The 22417-nt window shown below is 39.0% G+C and overlaps 1 protein-coding gene and 1 non-coding gene across 2 annotated transcripts in view; one reads left to right on the forward strand and one right to left on the reverse strand.

The window, feature by feature from the left end:
* OCA2 (OCA2 melanosomal transmembrane protein) overlaps nt 1-22417 on the reverse strand; it is a 326371-nt gene that overhangs the window by 121528 nt on the left and 182426 nt on the right. The window lies entirely within an intron of this gene.
* Nucleotides 13309-13414, forward strand: LOC129648166 (U6 spliceosomal RNA). Its single transcript, XR_008712747.1, has one exon. It is a non-coding gene; the product is annotated as a U6 spliceosomal RNA (small nuclear RNA).

Raw genomic sequence — 22417 nt, forward strand, 5'->3', positions numbered from 1 at the left:
CTTGGACTCCAAGGAGATCAAACCAGTCAATCCTAAAAGAAATCAGTCCTGAATACTCATTGGAAGGACTGATGCTGAAGCTGAAACTCCAATACCTTGGCCACCTGATGCAAAGAGCCAACTCATTGAAAAAGACCTTGATGCTGGAAAAGATTGAAGGCAGGAGGAGAAGGGTGCAGCAGAGGATGAGATAGTTGGATGGCATCATTGACTCAATGTACACAAATTTGAGCAAAGTCCAGGAGATAGTGAAGGACAGGGAAGCCTGGCGTGCTACAGTCCATGGGGTCACAAAGAGTTGAACACGACTGAGTGACTGAACAACAACAACAATACATTAATGGAATGAAAGGGGAAAAATTATATGATTATCTCAATTGACACAGAAAAGATATTTGACAAAATCCAGCATCTTTATAATTAAAAATACCCAGAAAAATAAGAATAAAAGGGAAGTTTCTTCATCAACATGATAAAGGAACTTTACAAAAAATCCACAGCTAACACCATGGAAAACAGACTGGTTCCAAATAGGAAAAGGAGTACGTCAAGGCTGTATATTGTCACCCTGCTTATTTAACTTATATGCAGAGTACATCATGAGAAATGCTGGGCTGGAAGAAGCACAAGCTGAAATCAAGATTGCTGGGAGAAATATCAATAACCTCAGATATGCAGATGACACCATCCTTATGGCAGAAAGTGAAGAGGAACTAAAAAGCCTCTTGATGGAAGTGAAAATGGAGAGTGAAAAAGTTGGCTTAAAGCTCAACACTCAGAAAATGAAGATCATGGCATCTGGTCCCATCACTTCATGGGAAATAAATGGGGAAACAGTGGAAACAGTGTTAGACTTTATTTTTCTGGGCTCCAAAATCACTGCAGATGGTGATTGCAACCATGAAATTAAAAGACGCTTACTCCTTGGAAGGAAAGTTATGACCAACCTAGACAGCATATTCAAAAGCAGAGACATTACTTTGCCAACAAAGGTCCGTCTAGTCAAGGCTATGGTTTTTCCAGTGGTCATGTATGGATGTGAGAATTGGACTCTGAAGAAAGCTGAGCGCCGAAGAATTGATGCTTTTGAACTGTGGTGTTGGAGAAGACTCTTGAGAGTCCCTTGGACTGCAAAGAGATCCAGACAGTCCATTCTAAAGGAGATCAGTCCTGGGTATTCCTTGGAAGGACTGATGCTGAAGCTGAAGCTCCAGTACTTTGGCCACCTCATGTGAAGAGTTGACTCGTTGGAAAAGACCCTGATGCTGGCAGGGATTGGGGGCAGGAGGAGAAGGGGACAACAGAGGATGAGATGGCTGGATGGCATCACTAACTCGATGGACATGAGTTTAGGTAAACTCTGGGAGTTGGTGATGGACAGGGAGGCCTGGCATGCTGCGATTCATGGGGTCGCAAAGAGTCGGACACGACTGAGTGACTGAACTGAACTGAACTGAACACCATACTCATTAGTGAAAGGATGAAAGATTTTAGCTTAAGATCATGGATAAAATAAGTATGCCCACTTTTATCACTTCTATTCAACACTGAACTGGAACTTCAATGCAGAAAAAATTATCAAGAAAAAGAAATAAAAGGTCTCTGAGTTGGAAAGTAAGAAGTAAAACTAAATACTAACAGATAACATTGTCTTATACATAGAAAATCTGCAGAAAAAGAATCCAGAAAAAAGCAACAAACAATATGCAGGGTATGAAATCAATGCACAAATGTCAGTTGTGTTTCTATATATTTGCAGTAAGTTAACTGGAAAAAAATAAGTAAGCAACTGTATTTCAAGAGCATATAGAAGAATAGAAAAAAAAAAAATGAAAGTGTTAGTCCTCAGTCATGTCCAATTCTTTACAACCCCATAGACTGTAGCCAACTGGGCTCTCCTGTCTTGTTATTTTCCAGGCACAAATTCTGTAGTGGGGTTGCCATTTCCTTCTCCAAAGGTTCTTCCCAATCCAGGGATCAAATTCAGGTCTCCTACATTGTGAGCAGATTCTTTACTGTCTGAGCCATCAGCGAAGCCCAAGAATAGAATACCAGGGAATAAATAAACTGAAAAGGTAAAGGATTTGTACACTGAAAACTAGAAACATTGCTGGAAAAAAAGTTAACAAAGAGAAATCCTATCTTTGTGAGTAGAAAACCTTAATATTTCTAAGATGTTAATATGACCCAAAGAGACCTACAGATTAAGTGTATTTTCTAACAAAAATGCTTTCCTTGCATAAATGGAAAATCCAACTCTCAAAATCATGGGATTGCAAGGGTTCCCAAACAGTCAAAACCATTTGAAAAAGAGCAAAGTCAGAGAACTCATATTTCCTAATTTCAAAAGTTGCTACAAAGCTACAGCAATAAAAACAGTGGGGTACTGGAATAGAATTTAGAGTCCATAAATAAACCCATATATCTATGACCAATTTATTTTTGAGAAGGCTGTCACATCCATTCAATGGAAAAAGAGTCATCTCTTCAACAAATTGAGCTAGGACAACTGAATTTCCACATGCAAAAGAATAAAGTTGGACCCCTTCATCACACCATATACAAAATTAACTCTGAATGTATCAGTGAAAAATATAACAGTTAAAGCCATAAAAGTCTTAGAAGAAAACATAAAGGTAAATCTTTCTGACCTTGGATTTGGCAATGGATTCTTAGATATGATAGTAAAACACAAACAACATAGGAAAAAACAAATTGGACTTCATCAAAATTAAAACCTTTTGTGCATCAAAAGACATTATCAGAGAGAAGAAGATAGTGGAGGGGTAGCTGAATGTGGAGTACATCTCTCTGCATGGATACATCAGGAATACACCTTCAGACACAGAAGTGCATACAGAACACCAGCTGAGAGTGGACAGGAGTACCTGACCAGTGGAAAAGAATATATAGAACCATGCAAAACTCGGTAGGATGAAGGAACTAGGGTGGAAAACAGGAGTGTTAGTAGGATTGGACCTGCCCTTGGTGGGTGGGGGAACTGAAGCAGGAGTTTTATCCCCACATTAGGGCAATTGCCTGAGTCAGAGGAAGAACATTTAAGGCTGAGAGGGAAACAGCTGATCTGTGGCAGCCTAAATGGAATGAGAATCAGACAGTCCCTGCCACATATATACATATCCCAGACAGGGACACAGGTCCCCTGAAAGGGGCAGCAGCTGGGAGCTGGAGCATAGCGTTTATGGAGCAATCCCAGGGTGAGGGCTGCTGTTGACTGCAAGAGACAGATCAAGGGGATGTGAGGGAGGAGACTGTGGTGGGAAATGCCTGTGGAGGAAAGCCAGGAAGCCATGGAAGCAAGGCGATACTGCTGAGTCATGCATACCAGGTGAAGCCATCACTATAGCCTCTCTCCCCCCACACACCAGCATTGGCAGCTGACCAATAGAGAGGCTGGCCTGATGCACTGAACTACAGAGTAGGACCCCACCCATGGTGCTCCTTTAAGTGACTGATGCGCTGAACCACAGAGTAGAACCCCACCAAGGGTGCCCCTTTAAGTGCCTGAGGCTGCCGATCTACAGAGTAGGACCCAAGCCGGGGGCCCCCTCTATGTGCCTGACACACCAAACAACAGAGAAGGACCTCAAGCAAGGGAGCCCTCTAAGTGCCTGAACCTGCAGAGCTACAGACAAAAACTGGCTAAAGAGGCCTTCTGATTGCCAGCTACAAGAGGCATGAAAAAAGACTCTGATAGGGCCATAACTCCTGCATCGGAGGCAGTCCATGTCCCTGCAACTTGGCACCGCCAGGATCCCTGCAAGCCAAGCAGCTGTGCCACCTTTATGCTCAACTCTCACTGGGCCAGAGCTACCACAAGCAAAAAAAAAAAGTCTTGCTTCTATGCACATAGGATTGCTTCAGTAGTGTCCGACTCTTTGCAACCCTGTAGACTGTGGCCTGCCAGGCTTCTCTGTCAGGGAAGGGGGTTCTCCAGGCAAGAATACTGGGGCGTATTGGCCAATACGGGTTGCCATACCCTTCTAGAGCACTATATTTCCTGCTGCCCAAGCCGCTAACTTCCCTGAGTACCTGGTGCTGCCAGAACCCCTGCAACCCAAGCAGTTGCACCACCTCCACACCTGACCCTCACAGGGGCAAACCAAGTCCTCCAGGGCAGCCTCAGGAGCAAACCCCAGTAGATGACCTACATGTGGAGGTGGAAATAAAACCACAATTGAAACCCAGGGGCAGTGTGACTAAGGAAGAAGACCCAAAACTTCCCACCAGCTATACAAGCTGCAGATTAAATCCACATGATCAACTAAGCAGACTGTGTCTATGGAATATATAAAAGATCACTGAGAGCTCCCACAAAAGAAAATGCACTAGTTCTGATAGCTGTGGACATTTGAAGCAAGAACACACAGGAGTAGGACCACATTAGAATCTGAGCTGCCCCCACAACAGGTCCAGAGATCTCAGCTGGTGTTCTGCATGCACTTCTGTGTTGGAGGGTATCCTAGGAAGGTGAGGTGGACTGTGACCTCCAGCAAGGGAAAGTACTCTGACAGCAGTGACTCAAGAAAAACATTTATTATTCTCATGTTTTGACTTGTTCTGTAGATTCTTTTGGATCTTTTTTTCTCCCCACACCCCCCATCCCCCGCCCCCCACCATTGTAGTTGTTGCTTTTATTGGCACTATATTGTCGCCCTGCTTATTTAACTTATATGCAGAGTACATCATGAGAAACGCTGGGCTGGAAGAAGCACAAGCTGGAATCAAGATTGCCGGGAGAAATATCAATAACCTCAGATATGCAGATGACACCACCCTTATGGCAGAAAGTGAAGAGGAACTAAAAAGCCTCTTGATGAAAGTGAAAGTGGAGAGTCAAAAATCTGGCTTAAAGCTCAACATCCAGAAAACAAAGATCATGGCATCTGGTCCCATCACTTCATGGGAAATAGATGGGGAAACAGTGGAAACAGTATCAGACTTTATTTTTCTGGGCTCCAAAATCACTGCAGATGGTGACTGCAGCCATGAAATTAAAAGATGCTTACTCCTTGGAAGGAAAGTTATGAACAACCTAGATAACATATTCAAAAGCAGAGACATTACTTTGCCAACAAAGGTTCGTCTAGTCAAGGCTATGGTTTTTCCAGTGGTCATGTATGGATGTGAGAGTTGGACTGTGAAGAAAGCTGAGCACAGAAGAATTGATGCTTTTGAACTGTGGTGTTGGAGAAGACTCTTGAGAGTCCCTTGGACTGCAAAGAGATCCAACCTGTCCATTCTGAAGGAGATCAGTCCTGGGTGTTCTTTGGAAGGAATGATGCTAAAGCTAAAACTCCAGTACTTTGGCCACCTGATGTGAAGACTTGACTCATTGGAAAAGACTCTGATGCTGGGATGGATTGGGGGCAGGAGGAGAAGGGGACGACAGAGGATGAGATGGCTGGATGGCATCACTGACTTGATGGACATGAGTCTGAGTGAACTCCAGGAGTTGGTGATGGACAGGGAGGCCTGGTGTGCTGTGATTCATGGGGTCGCAAAGAGTCGGACACGACTGAGCAACTGAACTGAACTGAACTGATGCAATCTAATTAAACTTTTGAGCTTTTTTTATCTTTGTCAGTCACATTTTTTATTATTGTTATAAACCTCTGCCTCTACACTAAGCTTTTGCCATTCTGGGGAGTTTTCCTTTTTTCTTTCTTTAATTTTAATTTTTAATTTTTTAAACCTATTATTATTTTTCTACATTTATTCCTTTGTTTATTTTTCCTACTGTTCTTTTCACCTTGCAATTAATCTTTAATGTATATAAATCTTTTTTATCTACCTCTATTTAACTTTGCATACTTATTCTTTCATTCTTCTACTTCTTTCCTTTCCTCTCAACATATTTGTTAGTTTTATTTTCATTGCTTTATTCCCAAATTGGCATCTTGCTTTCATTTTGTTTTCCAGTCAGTGCTTTAGTTAATTTTGTTCTGGTAAACATAATTTTTGGTTTCCTCTGTTCACCAGGTCAATCTATTTTACTTTATTTTTGTTGGGCTGTTTTGATTTTGCTTATGTGTGTATATGTATATGTGTATATTCAGTCACACTTTTTATTGTTGTTATAAGCCTCTGTATCTATGTTGAGCTTTTGCAGTTCTGTGGAGTTTTCGGGGTTTTTTGTTTTGTTTTGTTTTGTTTTGTTTTCTTCTTCCATTTTTTTCTTTCTTCTTTTTTTTTATAATTTTAACTTTTTTTTAAACCTATTGCTTTTTCTATATTTATTCATTTGTTTTCCTTTCCTACTGTTTTTTTCCCCTTGCAGTTAATCTTTAATGTATATAAATCTTTTTCATCTACCTCTATTTAACTTTGCATATCTATTCTTTCTTCCTTTACTTTCTTTCTTTTCTTCTCAACATATTTGTTAGTTTTGTTTTCATTGCTTTATTCCCCACTTGGTACCTTGCTTTAGTTTTGTTTTCTGCCTTGTGCTTTACTTAGTTTTGTTCTTAACAAGAAAATGCAATTTTTGATTTCCTTTCTTCACCAGGTCAATCTATTGTACTTTATTTTGGTTGGACTGTTTTGACTTTGCTCATGGGTGTATATGTATATGTGTATATTCCATTATTTTAATTATTATTTGCTTGATTTTGTAACTGGCACTTGTCTGGAGTTCATCTTTGCTTTCTCATTTTTGGATATTTGTTTTAATCTCACTTAATGCCATAAGAAACCACTTGAATCTTCATTCCTGGTCAGAGATCAATCCCTGAGACTTTGGACTGGGAATAGTGACTCCAAGACCCTGAACTACCGGAAAACATACCTCATTTCAGTTCAGTCACTCAGTCGTGTCCTACTCTTTGCGACCCCATGAATCGCAGCACACCAGGCCTCCCTGTCCATCACCAACTCCTGGAGTTCACTCAGACTCATGTCCATCAAGTCAGTGATGCCATCCAGCGGTCTCATCCACTGTCGTCCCCTTCTCATCCTGCCCCCAATCCCTCCCAGCATCAGAGTCTTTTCCAATGAGTCAACTCTTCGCATGAGGTGGCCAAAGTACTGGAGTTTCAGCTTCAGCATCATTCCCTCCAAAGAAATCCCAGGGCTGATCTCCTTTAGAATGGACTGGTTGGATCTCTTTGCAGTCCAAGGGACTCTCAAGAGTCTTCTCCAACACCACAGTTCGGCGCTCAGCCTTCTTCAGAGTCCAACTCTCACATCCATACATGACTACTGGAAAAACCATAGCCTTGACTAGACGGATCTTTGTTGGCAAAGTAATGTCTCTGCTTTTGAATATGCTATCTAGGTTGCTCATAACTTTCCTTCCAAGGAGTAGGCATCTTTTAATTTCATGGCTGCAATCACCATCTGCAGTGATTTTGCCACCCCAAAAAATAAAGTCTGATACTGTTTCCACTGTTTCCCCATCTATTTCCCATGAAGTGATGGGATTGGATGCCATGATCTTCGTTTTCTGAAGGGAGTAGCAAATAGCGAGCACTCATACAAAGAAAACCACCTAAATAAAAGACAACCTAGTATCACCCAACCACCAATAGCACCCTGTGCAGGATGCCTCATCTAAACAACAAACAAAACAAAAATAAAAACCCAATCATCAGCAGACAGGATTACCATCTCACTCAGCCTTGCTCATTAGAGGAAAAACAAACAAACAAACAAACAAAAACTCGCACAAATCTCACCCTATAGGAACCTTACACAAACCACTGGTCCAACCACAGGAGGGCGGAAATCAAAAGGAAGAAAGAATTCAACCTTGAAGCCTGGGAAAAGGAGTTCTCAAACTCAATAAGTTAAAAAAAAATAATAATAATAATCAAAAGGCAGAGAAATACTAAACAAATGAAGGAACAAACTAGAAACACAGAAGCTCAAATAAATGAAGAGGAAATAGGCAAACTTCCTGAAAAAGAATTCAGAATAATGATAGTAAATTTGATCAAAAACATTGAAAATAAAATGGTGAAAATGCAAGAATCAATTAACAAAGACCTAGAAAAATTAAAGAATAAACATACAGAGACAAACAACACAATTACTGGAATTAAAAATACTCCAGAAGGAATCAATAGCAGACTATCTGAAGCAAAAGAACGAATCAGTGAGCTGGAAGATAAAATGGTGGAAATAACTTCTGAAGATCAGAATAAAGTAAAGAGAATGAGAAGAACTGAGGATAGTCTCAGAGACCTCAGGGACAATATTAAATGCACCAACATTCAAATTATAGGGGTCCCTGAAGAAAAAGAGGAAAAGAAAGGGTATGGGGAAATGTTTGAAGAAATTATAGTTGAAAAATTCCCCAACATGAAAAAGGAAATAGACAATCAAGTCCAAGAGGCACAAAGAGTCCCATACAGGATAAACCCAAGGAGAAACACGCCAAGACACATACTAATCAAACTAACAAACACTAAACACAAAGAAAGAATATTAAAAGCAGCAAAGGAGAAGCAACAAGTACAATACAAGGGAAACCCCATATGCTTAACAACTGATTTTTCAGCAGAAACTCTGCAGGCCAGAAGGGAATGGCAGGATATATTTAAAGTACTGAAAGGGAAAAATCTACAACCAAGATTACTGTATCCAGCAAGGATCTCATTCAAAATTGTTGGAGAAATAAAAAGATTTTCAGACAAGCAAAATTTAAGAGAATTCACTACCACCAAACCAGCTTTACAACAAATGATAAAGGGACCTATATAGTCAAGAAATACAAGAGAAGAAAAAGATCTACAAAATCAACCCCAAATAATTAAAAAAATGGCAATAAGAACATATATATTAATGATTACTTTAAATGTAAATGTATTAAATGCTCCAACCAAAAGACACAGACTGGCTGAATGGATACAAAAACAAGATCCATATATATGCTGTCTACAAGAAACCCACTTCAGACCTAAAGACACATATAGACTGAATGTGAGAGGCTGGAAAAATATATTCCATGCAAATGGGAAGCAAAAGAAAGCTGGAGTAGCAATCCTCATATCAGATAAAATAGACCTTAAAATAAGATTACAAGAGATAAGGAAGGACACTACATTATGATCAAGGGATCAATCCAAGAGGAAGACAATGCAATTGTAAATATATATGCACCCATCATAGGAAAACCCAATATATAAGACAAACACTAATAGACATAAAAGGAAAAATTGACAGTAACACAATAATAGTAGGAGACTTTAACACCCCACTCACACTAATGGACAGATCATCAAAACAGAAAATTAATAAGGAAACATAAATCTTAAATGAAACATTAGATAAGATGGATCTCATTGATATCTTCAGGACATTCCATCCAAATACAGAAGAATACACCTTCTTCTCAAATGCACATGGAACATTCTCCCGGATAGACCACATCTTCGGTCACAAATCAAACCTCAGTAAATTTAAGAAAACTGAGATCTTATCAGTCATCTTCTCCGACCACAACACTATGAGATTAGATGTCAATCACAAGAAAAAAAAACTGTAAGAAATGCAAATACATGGAGATTAAACATGTTTCTAAATAACCAACAGGTTACTGAAGAAAAAGGGAAATCAAAAAATTGCTAGAAACAAATGACAATGAAAACACGACAACTCAAAACCTATGCGATGCAGCAAAAGCAGTTCCAAGAGGGAAGTTTATAGCAACACAATCCTACCTCAAAAAAAACAAGAAAAACATCGAATAGACAACCTAACTTTACACCTAAAACAACTGGGAAAACAACAACAACAACAACAAAATTAGTAGAAGGAAAGAAATCATAAAGATCTGAGAAGAAATAAATGAAAAAGAAATGAAAGAAACAATATTAAAGATTAATAAAACTAAAAGTTGGTTCTTTGAGAAGATAATAAAACAGAAACCTTTAACCAGATTCATGAAGAAAAAAAAAAAAGAGAGAAGAATCAAATCAACAAAATTAGAAATGAAAAAGGAGAGGTTACAACAGACAATGCAGAAATACAAAGAATTATAAAAGACTATTATGAAAAACTATATGGCATTGGCACCCCACTCCAGTACACTTGCCTGGAAAATCCCATGGGCAGAGGAGCCTGGTAGGCTGCAGTCCATGGGGTCATGAAGAGTCGGACACAACTGAGCGACTTCACTTTCACTTTTCACTTTCATGCATTGGAGAAGGAAATGACAACCCACTGCAGTGTTCTTGCCTGGAGAGTCCCAGGGACGGGGAATCCTGGTGGGCTGCCGTCTCGGGGATCGCACAGAGGCAGACACAACTGAAGCGACTTAGCAGCAGTAGCAGCAGCATATGGCAATAAAATGGATAACCAGGAAGAAATGGACAGATTCTTAGAAAAGTTCAATCTTCCAAGATTGAACCAGGAAGAAATAGAAATTATGAACAATCCAATTACAAGCTCTGAAATTGAAGCTGTGATCAAAAATCTCGTAAAAAACAAAAGCCCAGGACCAGATGGCTTCACAAGAGAATTCTATCAAACATTTAAAGAAGTCCTTCTAAAACTCTTTCAAAAAATTGCAGAGGAAGGAACACTTCCAAACTCATTATATAAGGCCACCATCACCCTGATACCAACACCAGACAAAGACAACACAAAAAAGAAAACTAAAGGCCAATATCACTGATGAATATAGACGCAAAAATCCTCAACAAAATTTTACCAAACAGAACTCTGCAACACGTCAAAAAATCTCATACCCCATGATAAAGTTGTGTTTATTCCAAGAATGCAAGGATTCTTCAATATACACAAATCAATCAATGTGGTACACCATATTAACAAATTGAAAGGTAAAAAAAAATATGATAATCTCAACAGATGTAGAAAAAGCCTTTGACAAATTTCAGCACCCATTTATGATTAAAACTCTTCAAAATATGGGCATAGAAGGAACGAACCTACCTCAACATTGTAAATGCCACATATGATAAGCCTACAGAAAACATTATTCTCAATGGTGAAAAACTGAAAGCATTCCCCCTAAGATTAGGAACAACACAAGGTTGTCCACTTTCATCACTATTATTCAACATAGTCCTAGCTAGAGCAATTAGAGAATAAAAAGAAATAAAAGGAATCCAGATCAGAAAAGAAGTAAAGGTCTCAATGTGTGCAGATGACATGGTATTATACATAGAAAATCCTAAAGATAGTATCAGAAAATTACTAGAGCTAATCAGTGAATTTAGCAAAGTTGCAGGATACAAAATCAATACACAGAAATCACTTGCATTTCTATATACTAACAATGAAAAATCAGAAAGAGAAATTAAGGAATCAATCCCATTCACCATTGCAACAAAAAGAATTAAATATCTAGGGATAAACTTACCTAAGGAGACAACATAATTCCACACAGAAAATTATAAGACACTGATGAAAGAAATCAAAGAAGACATAAACAGATGGAGAGATATTCCATGTTCCTGAGTAGAAGACTCAATGTTGTGAAACTGACTATACTACCAAATGCAATCTACAGACTCAATGCAATCCCTATCAAATTACCAATGGCATTTTTCACAGAACTAGAACAAAAAATTTCACAATTCATATGGAAACAGAAAAGATCCTAAATAGCCAAAGCAGTCTTGAGAAAGAAGAATGGAGAAGGAGGAATCAACCTTCATTGCTTCAGATTATACTACAAAGCTACAGTCATCTAGAAAGTATAGTACTGGCACAAAAATAGAAATATAGACCAATGTAACATAATAGAAAACCCAGAAGTAAACCCATGCACCTATGGGTACTTTATTTTTGACAAAGGAGGAAAGAATATATAATGGGGCAAAGACAGCCTCTTCAATAAATGGCCCTGGGAAAACTGGACAGCTATGTATACAAGAATAAAATTAGAACCATACACAAAGATAAATGCAAATGGATTAAATGCCTAAATGTAAGACCAGAAACTATAAAAATCTTAGAGGAAAACATAGGCAGAACACCCGATGACATAAATCAAAGCAAGATCCTCTATGACCCATCTCCTAGAGTAATGGAAATAAAAACAAAAGTAAACAAATGAGACCTGATTAAACTTTAAAACTTTTACACAGCAAAGGAAACTACAAGCAAGGTGAAAAGACAACCCTCAGAATGGGAGAAACTAATATCAAATGAAACAACTGACAAAGGATTAATTTCCAAACTATACAAGCAGCTCCTACAGCTCAAAACCAGAAAAACAAACAACCCAATCAAAAAGTGGGAAAAAGACCTAAACAGATATTTCTCCAAAGAAGACTTACAGATGGCTAATGAACACATGAAAAGATGCTCAACATCGCTCATTATTAGAGGAATGCAAATAAAAACCACACTGAGATATCACCTCACACCAGTCAGAATGGCCCTCATCAAAAAGTCTACAAACAATAAATGCTGGAGAGGGTGTGGATAAAAGGGAACACTCTTGTACTTTTCATGGGAATGTAAACTGATACAGCCACTAAGGACAACTGTATGGTGATTCCTTTAAAAACTAGGAATAGAACAACCATATGACCCAGCAATCCCACTCCTAGGCATATACCCTGAGGAAACCAAAACTGAAAAAGACACATGTATCTCATTGCTCATTGCACCACTATTAACAATAGCTAGAACATGGAAGCAACCTAGATGTCCATCAACAGATGATGGATAAAGAAGTTGTGGTACATATACACGATGGGATATTACTCGGCCATTAAAAGGAACCAAGAACCTATTATACAGAGTGAAGTGAGTCAGAAAGAGAAAAATAAATATCATATTCTAACACACATAAACAGAATCTAGAAAAACATTACTGAAGAATTGATTTACAGGGAAACAATGGAGAAACAGACCTAGAGAATAGACTTATAGACAAGGGGAGAGGGGAGGAGAGAGTAAGATGTATGGAAAGAGTAATATGGAAACTTACATTAACATATGGAATTAGATAGCCAATGGGAATTTGTGGTATGGCTCAGGAAAATCAAACAGGGTTCTGTATCAACCTGGAGGAGTGGGATGGGGAGGGAGATGGAGGGAGTTTCAAAAGGGAGGGGATATATGTATACCTATGGCTGATTCATGTTGAGCTTTTATAGAAAACAACAAAATTCTGTAAAGCAATTATTCGTCAATAAAAAAATAAAAAGAAAAAAAAGACATTTTCAGAAAGTGAAAAGACAACCTATAGAATAGTAGATAATATTTGCAAATCATATAACTGATAGTGCTTTAATAAGGAGAATATAAAAATACATAAAACTCAATGACAAAAAGACAAGACAGTTTATCAATAAAAATGGGCAATGAGTGCTCGCTTGGCATCACACATACTAAAATTGGAACGATACACAGAAGATTAGCATGGCCCCTGCGCAAGGATGACACACAAATTCATGAAGCGTTCCAAATTTTTAGGCAAAACACTCTCCAACATACATCACAGCAGGATCCTCTATGACCCACCTCCCAGAATATTGGAAATAAAAGCAAAAATAAACAAATGGGACCTAAATAAACTTAAAAGCTTCTGCACATCAAAGGAAACTATTAACAAGGTGAAAAGGCAGCCTTCAGAATGGGAGAAAATAATAGCAAATGAAGCAACTGACAAACAACTAATCTCAAAAATATACAAGCAACTCCTACAGCTCAACTCCAGAAAAATAAATGACCCAATCAAAAAATGGGCCAAAGAACTAAATAGACATTTCTCCAAAGAAGACATACAGATGGCTAACAAACACATGAAAAGATGCTCAACATCACTCATTATCAGAGAAATGCAAATCAAAACCACTATGAGGTACTATTTCACACCAGTCAGAATGGCTGCAATCCAAAAGTCTACAAGCAATAAATGCTGGAGAGGGTGCGGAGAAAAAGGAACCCTCTTACACTGTTGGTGGGAATGCAAACTAGTACAGCCACTATGGAGAACAGTGTGGAGATTCCTTAAAAAACTGAAAATAGAACTGCCTTATGATCCAGCAATCCCACTGCTGGGCATACACACTGAGGAAACCAGAAGGGAAAGAGACACGTGTACCCCAATGTTCATCCCAGCACTGTTTATAATAGCCAGGACATGGAAGCAACCTAGATGTTCATCAGCAGATGAATGGATAAGAAAGCTGTGGTACATATACACAATGGAGTACTACTCAGCCATTAAAAAGAACACATTTGAATCAGTTCTAATGAGGTGGATGAAACTGGAGCCTATTATACAGAGTGAAGTAAGCCAGAAAGAAAAACACCAATAGAGTATACTAACGCATATATATGGAATTTAGAAAGATGGTAACAATAACCCTGTGTACGAGACAGCAAAAGAGACACTGATGTATAGAACAGTCTTATGGACTCTGTGGGAGAGGGAGAGGGTGGGAAGATTTGGGAGAATGACATTGAAACATGTGTAATATCATGTATGAAATGAGTTGCCAGTCCAGGTTTGATGCATGATACTGGATGCTTGGGGCTGGTGCACTGGGACGACCCAGAGGGATGGTGTGGGGAGGGAGGAGGGAGGAGGGTTCAGGATGGGGAGCGTATGTATACCTGTGGCAGATTCGTTTTGATGTTTGGCAAAAGTAATACAGTGTTTCAGGTTTAAAAATAAAATAAAATTTTAAAATAAATAAATAAATAAATTTTAAAAATGGGCAATGGACTTGAGTCGCCATTTCTTTAATGCTCATCATCATTAGTCATTCAGTTCAGTCGCTCAGTTGTGTCCGACTCTTTGCAACCCCATGAATTGCAGCATGGCAGGCCTCCCTGTCCATCACCAACTCCTGGAGTTCACTCAAACTCATGTGCATCGAGTCAGTGATGCCATCCTGCCATCTCATCCTCTGTCGTCCCCTTCTCCTCCTGCCCTCAATCCCTCCCAGCATCAGGGTCTTTTCCAATGAATCAACTCTTCGCATGAGGTGGCCAAAGTACTGGAGTTTCAGGTTTAGCATCATTCCTTCCAAAGAACACCCAGGGCTGATCTCCTTTAGAATGGACTGGTTGGATCTCTTTGCAGTCCAACGGACTCTCAAGAGTCTTCTCCAACACCACAGTTCAAAAGCATCAATTCTTCGGTGCTCAGCCTTCTTCACAGTCCAACTCTCACATCCATACATGACTACTGGAAAAACCATAGCCTTGACTAGACGAACCTTTGTTGGCAAAGTAATGTCTCTGCTTTTCAATATGCTATCTAGGTTGGTCATAACTTTCCCTCCAAGGAGTAAGTGTCTTTTAATTTCATGGCTGCAGTCACCATCTGCAGTGATTTTGCAGCCCAGAAAAATAAAGTCTGACACTGTTTCCCCATCTATTTCCCATGAAGTGATGGGACCAGATGCCATGGTTTAGTGTCTGAATGTTGAGCTTTAAGCCAACTTTTTCACTCTCCTCTTTCACTTCCATCAAGAGGCTTTTTAGTTCCTCTTCACTTTCTGCCATAAGGGTGGTGTCATCTACATATCTGAGGTTCTTGATATTTCTCCCAGCAATCTTGATTTCAGCTTGTGCTTCTTCCAGCCCAGCGTTTCTCATGATGTACTCTGCATAGAAGTTAAATAAGCAGGGTGACAATATACAGCCTTGACATACTCCTTTTCCTATTTGGAACCAGTCTGTTGTTCCATGTCCAGTTCTAAGTGTTGCTTCCTGACCTGCATATAGGTTTCTTAAGAGGCAGGTCAGGTGGTCTGCTATTCCCAACTCTTTCAGAATTTTCCACAGTTTATTGTGATCCACACAGTCAAAGGCTTTAGGAAAATGCAAATCTAAGCCATAGTGAGATGCCGTTTTACACCTACTAGGATAGTTATAATCAGAGGAAATAGCAAGTATCGGAGAGGAGGTGGCAAAAGAGGAGAGGAGGAGAGGAGGAGCCCTTACATTTTTCTAGTGGGAATGCAAAACAGTGAAATTACTGTGGGAAATAGTTTTCCAGATTGTCAAAAAGCTAAACATATGACCCAGCAATTCTATTCTCAGGCATATACTCAAAAAGAAATTAAATTGGGGACTTCACAGCAGTCAAAATCTGGAACAACCCAAATGTCCATCGACAGTCAAACATATAAACAAAATATGGTATATACATAAAACAGAATATGATTTATCTGTAAAAAGAATGAAGTTTTGATACATGCGCTAGCATCAATGAACCATGAAAACATTATTCTAATTGAGATAAATCAGACACAAAAGAACAATTATTTTATGATTCCACTTATATGAAATATATAGAATGGACAAATTCATAGAGACAAAAGGCAGATTAGAAGGTACCAAGAGTTGAGGGCTGAGGGGAAAAGAATGAGGAATTACTGCTTAATGGTTACAAAGTTTCTATCTGGGCTGATGAAAATTTTTAAAAATAAACTGTGGTAATAGTTAAATGACATTGTGAATGTGATTAGCACTGCTGAACTGTACTCTTAAAATAGATCAAATGACAAACTTTGTGATATATATTTTGTACTATAATAAAAGAAAGATTTCCTGATTGGGAAGTGCATTATCATTTTCCAAAGGAGGTGGGACCTCATTCTGCAGAAAGAAATCACTGAAGTTTTCTAGGCAAAGTAGCTGGAATGCCTGATTTTTCCATGTATGCAACTTTGTCTGCCTGACAAAGTTGCTCTAAATTCCCTAGAGCACCTACCTATCAAACTGTCTGTGCATAAGTACATCTGATTGGCAATTAGTGCCTTCACTGAGGAATCCAAGCAGCACTTTCTAATGTGTCCTCCTAGGCCACTGTCAGTAACACTTCATTCTGTTCTCACTCAGAGATAGCTCCTCAATGATAGGTAGTCATAAAGGATGAAGTGGTATCTCTTTTATAGCATGCTGGAAGACAAGACTGCTAATAGGAACAACACAATTTCCAGCTTCACATTCTACTACAAATTCTAACAATGTACCATTGAGACTCCTAAAAATTAAAATTTTGTTTGGGTAGAGACGGCTAAAGATAAAAAGTAACATTTACCTGGGCTATCTTTATCCTGTTGCTTTTCTTTTTTTTTATTTTATTTTTAAACTTTACATAATTGTATTAGTTTTGCCAAATATCCAAATGAATCCGCCACAGGTATACATGTGTTCCCCATCCTGAACCCTCCTCCCTCCTCCCTCCCCATTCCATCCCTCTGGGTCGTCCCAGTGCACCAGCCCCAAGCATCCAGTATCGTGCGTCGCTTTTCTATCAACCCCCTCCTTAGGCATTAATCTTTCATCAAGAGCTCTGCCATTCCTTAAAGCAGAATCTATGCTAAGTGGTTCTGTACTTTCTCACTCAAATTTCCTATAGGGTCAAGCTTCAGTGCAAAACAAGGAGCTAAGTAGGTGACTTTATCCCTGTTCCTAAAGCCCTGGGCAATATGATTCAGAGTAGAGCAGAGCAAGACTTCTACCATTCACTAAGCAGCCTCCTTGGCGCAGACATTCTGGTCACCTTGTAGCAACCCTGCTCATGAGGAAACCCTGAAGCTCCCAATAATTAACAGGTTTTCTTCAGGCCACATGGCTTTTGGGGGGCAAAATCAAAATTCAGCCAGTCTGTAAGAATGTCTTTCCCTTGCAACTCTTCTCATGTGCTCAGTTTTTTTTTTTTTTCCTTTCTAACATATAACATTTATTTAGGTTTGCTTTTGTAACCAAAATTAGATGCTTTCACTACTTAAAATCACCAGTGAAACCTCTTCCCAAAAGGTGATCTGTCTCATGTGCTCAGAGATACAATTTGACTATGTTCTACCTGAAACCTTGTAGTCTTTTATTAAAAAAAAAAAAAACATACTGTACCTGGTCTGGCTCTGAACATTTTTCAAGTGCCTTTGGTCATAAACAATACTGTTCTGATGAATCCACTACCTCAAGTTTGGATGAGATAACCTATAGTCTTAAGCTACTCAGGATGCATCTCTAGAGAATATCTCAACAGTTACATACCTCATGTTCATCCTTCAAACCAGAGAAACTCATGAATGGACTGAGCATACTGTATAGAGTACAAACCACCCTGTCTGCCTCCTTTGATGAGGTATCACTAAATTGTTTTGGCCATTGACTACCTAAAATAGACCACATAAGATTTATCACATTTAATTAAGGAATTTCAGTTGAAAAGAAACACTACGAGTGTCCAGGGGGTAGTTTTAAATCCACCACTAAACCTGTCATTCACTCAAGCATTGAGCTTCCAGGGTACAAGCTTAAGCCTGCTCTTAGTACACAGTTGGTTAGGCAAGCAGGACAGGTAGCATGGGATGAGTTAGATTCGAAGGTGACAATGAGGAGAATCACCAAGGAGTTAAGTTCTACTAACGCACACAGGGCCTGAGACCAACAGGAGGGAGCATGTCATTACCTGTACATATAGTCTGCAAGGTGCCCTCTCATGAGAAAAGTCCTATTCTGTCCAGTTTCCCTTTCAAATCCAGCAAAAGCAAGGCCATTTTTCATCATCTTGTATTTTCCTGAGTTACTTAGCAATCAGCATAAACTGTTCATTCACATCACACTTAATCCAGTGCCAGGTGCACTGTTTCTAAGACTTATGCCTGCATGAGGTGATTCAGTCCTCACAGCATCCTTACAGAGAGCAGTGAGGCACCCTGCAGGTGCCCATGGGCATCAAACAACTGCAAATAATTTTAAAAATAATAATAATGAAAAAAAAAAAAAAAACCTAAGTACTAGAGCTATGCTTTGAGCCAGGATAATTTGGCTTTAGTTCTGCTCTCTCCCTACTCGATCTAGGGATGTGGCCACAAACATTCAGCAGCAGCTTTGATGTCAAAGCTCAGCATGAAGCTTGTGGCTCCATTTCAACACCTGGAAACTTCTGTGTGGCTTCCAATCAGGCTTAGGAAACACCATGATTACAGTGTCAGTAGCTTTTAAATAATTGAGATTGAAAAAAATAAAGGTAATTTAAAAATAAGTTTCTAATCATGTTGCTGCAACTAAGCTTTCAATCAATACTGATGGGAAAATGTAAGTGGACAAGACCCTGCTGAGTTGCCTGCCCCTCTTCATGCTCCTCCATCCTCTCTTACTCTCTTCCTCCACGGATTACATCAAGAGGTTGTCATACCCAGGTTTCCAGGTATGCTCTGCTAAGGGGAGGCACAGCAGGAGACAGAATCCAGGCATGAGGATTCACAGCATTCATTATTTTGGACTATTCCCTACAGAGTCCTTTCACTGAAGGTCACACAGCTCTTGTCAAGGTGGCTTTGTCATTACATCCTTCTAGTTCCTAGAAAGATGCTCTCTCTCTCTCTCTCACACACACACACACACACACACACACACATATACACACCAACACTGGCCTGGGATACCACTGTACCCCTCATGGATTCCTCCATCTTGCCCAATAGTGAGTTCACTCAGAAGGATTTTCTTTATCAGGTCTAGAGTTGATAGATATGTGAATGACTTCCAGCTTGGGGATATTATTAATATAAATAATGCTGCTATCAACATTTTAATACATGTCTTTTGTTGGGCATATAACTAAGAACAAACTTTCTGGGCTTCACTAAACTTTAGTATTATAGACGCTGACAAATTGTTTTCAAAAGTCTGTACAAATTTACAGTCTTATCAACAGCTTATGACACTTCCTGTGGCTCTACATTCTCTAATATTTGGTACTGTCAGACTTTGATTTTAGCCATTTAGATGTGGATATATCCATATCTTTTTGTGGTTTAGATTCACATTTTACTGATGACTAATAAGGTTAAGCACTTTTTCATATGCTTATTGGTAATCTCAGTTATTTTAATATTCTCTTTTGTGAAGAGTCTATTGATGATTTCTATCCATTTTCTTTCACTTAATTTATAGATTTTTTAATATTCAATTGTACTTTCCTTTTAAATTGATTGGCCATAATTTCTATGTGCCTCCTTGTTATCCTGGTCATAATTCCTGGATTAGGAAAGGAAATAAACCCAACCTGGGTCAAACAAACTCTTCACCAGGGAATTTGGGATTCAAAATAGCCTTTTTGCTCCATGTAGTTGAAAATGAGATCCTATAATTTGGGAAACTAATGAGATCATCTCCATTCTGCCACGAGCAAAACAAAAAGACAAGAAAATTAAAAGAGAATAAAGTGTTTGGCTGACTGGAGCATGCCCTTTGTGTGATTTTCCAAACATTTCCCAAGTCTGCTTCCCTCTACTCCCTTCCACCCTCTCCACCTCACCCCCACCTTGGAGCACACTGTTCCTTGGAGTCCCTTTCTATGTTTTACTTTATTTATTTGTCTTTCTTTTTGGCCACACCGCATGGCATGTGGGATCTTAGTTTCACAATCAGAGATCAAATCTGCATCTCCTGTATTGGAAGTGAGGAGTCTTAACCACTGGACAGCTAGGAAGTCCCCAGTATCATTCTAATAATTCCCTATTTTGCTAAATATCAAGTATATTGTTTTGTTGGTAGCTAAAAAATACTTTAACAAAGACAATAAAATTTCTCTGAGTGACAATGACAACACCAGCAATTTTGAAACCATATCAAGGAAATAGTTACAGGAATATCTCCAGAAATGAAATGTAATCAAACTTACTGTGAGAAAACCTAGGGGGATACTGTGAACTAATTATCAAAGAAGGAGAGCTAGAAAATTGTTAATCAAGATTATAAATTTTAAAGACAAAGGTAAAATTTTGAAGCCAGCTCACTGATTCTTATAGTTTTTATACTCAGTTATCCACAATTTTAGAATTTAGATTTTAGAATCCTAAAGTTTGGGAAAGCGAATTTTTTACATTTTATGTCAACATAGAACAAAATCTGATTTGAACTGAAATGAGGCTATTTGTGGTCATAATTTATCCCATTTGTAGAAAATATTCAAGATTCACTACAGAATTATTAACCCTTGAAGGACAGGGTGCCAGCCCTGAACCCCTCAGAGATGTTATTAATATATACAATTCAGTGTGTGCTCATGGCTTTGTAAAATATAAACAAAAAGTCAGAATTTTGAAACATATCTGGTGCCCAAGAACTTCATGTGGAGACTATGAACCTGTCTCTGCATAACTGCTTGAGCAATCTGGAATTAATTCCAATATGTGTTAACAGATAAAAAATACTTGCACATTAGGAAACTATTTCTTTTTTTTTTTTAATTTTTTTAAAATTTTATTTTATTTTTAAACCTTACAATATTGTATTAGTTTTGCCAAATATCAAAATGAATCCACCACAGGTATGCCCGTGCTCCACATCCTGAACCCTCCTCCCTCCTCCTTCCCCATACGCTCCCTCTGGGTCGGCCCAGTGCACCAGCCCCAAGCATCCAGGATCGTGCATCGAACCTAGACTGGCGACTCGTTTCATACATAATATTATACATGTTTCAATGCCATTCTCCCAAATCTCCCCACCCTCTTCCTCTCCCACAGAGTCCATAAGACTGATCTATAGGGAACTATTTCTTTGCCAGGTGCATATGAATTTTGACCATGGGCTTTTCTTTCTTCATTATTGTCCACCTCTTGCATACCTTTGGGGTTCTCCTGTCACTCACTGGAAGTCTGTGGCAGTGGCCAGAGAGTAAATACGCTCTCATACCTAGATGTACTTTGACCAAGTCTGCCCCTGAATCCATGTACCAACACCTGCTTCCCAGCAGGGGCTCCTCTGTTTCATGCCCTTCGTGCATTTATTAGCTACATGTACCTGTAAGTTGGTATTCCATAGGAAAGAACTTGGACTAATGGATGATGGGCACCAATGGGTAATGCTACACCCCATGGACAGTCCTGAGACACATCTCATATTTCTTCTCAGATAATCCTATGGACCCATAACGTGGTCAGATAATGATTCAGCCTTGTTTTGACTCACGCCTTTCAATACTCTGCTTCTCTGTCCCTTACTTCTCTTCCCTGGTATCATTTCCCCAGTGAAGAATCCCCACAAGAGGTTTTTGCTCCCTAGAGAGCCGAGGATGAGTCAACCACACATGAAATTCTTACAATAATGAAATTGGAATCTATAAGAACAAGAAGTTTGTACATGCATCATATTAACCTATATCTTATATCTACTAATGTGTCAGGCATTAACACAAGGCACTGAGTAGAGAAAAGCTTAGATGGCATGGACCATACCTTTGAATCTAGCTGGGGTAGGGGATACCAGGGGACAGGGAAGTAAACAAAGATTATAATAACACACGAGTTCTAGATTTAAGACGTAGTCTACATCACCTCCTCTGAGTGCTAATGAAGATATAGAGCTGCTGTAATTCCCATACACTACTATGAAAGTGCAAAGTACTACAGTCACTCGGAAAATGGTGCAGCAGTTGCTTTTAAGGCTAAACACACACTCACAGTATGATCCAGCAGTCCCACTCTTAGGTAATTAC

This window comes from Bubalus kerabau, chromosome 3, assembly GCF_029407905.1.
Source record: "Bubalus kerabau isolate K-KA32 ecotype Philippines breed swamp buffalo chromosome 3, PCC_UOA_SB_1v2, whole genome shotgun sequence".
NCBI classification, from domain to species: domain Eukaryota; kingdom Metazoa; phylum Chordata; class Mammalia; order Artiodactyla; family Bovidae; genus Bubalus; species Bubalus kerabau.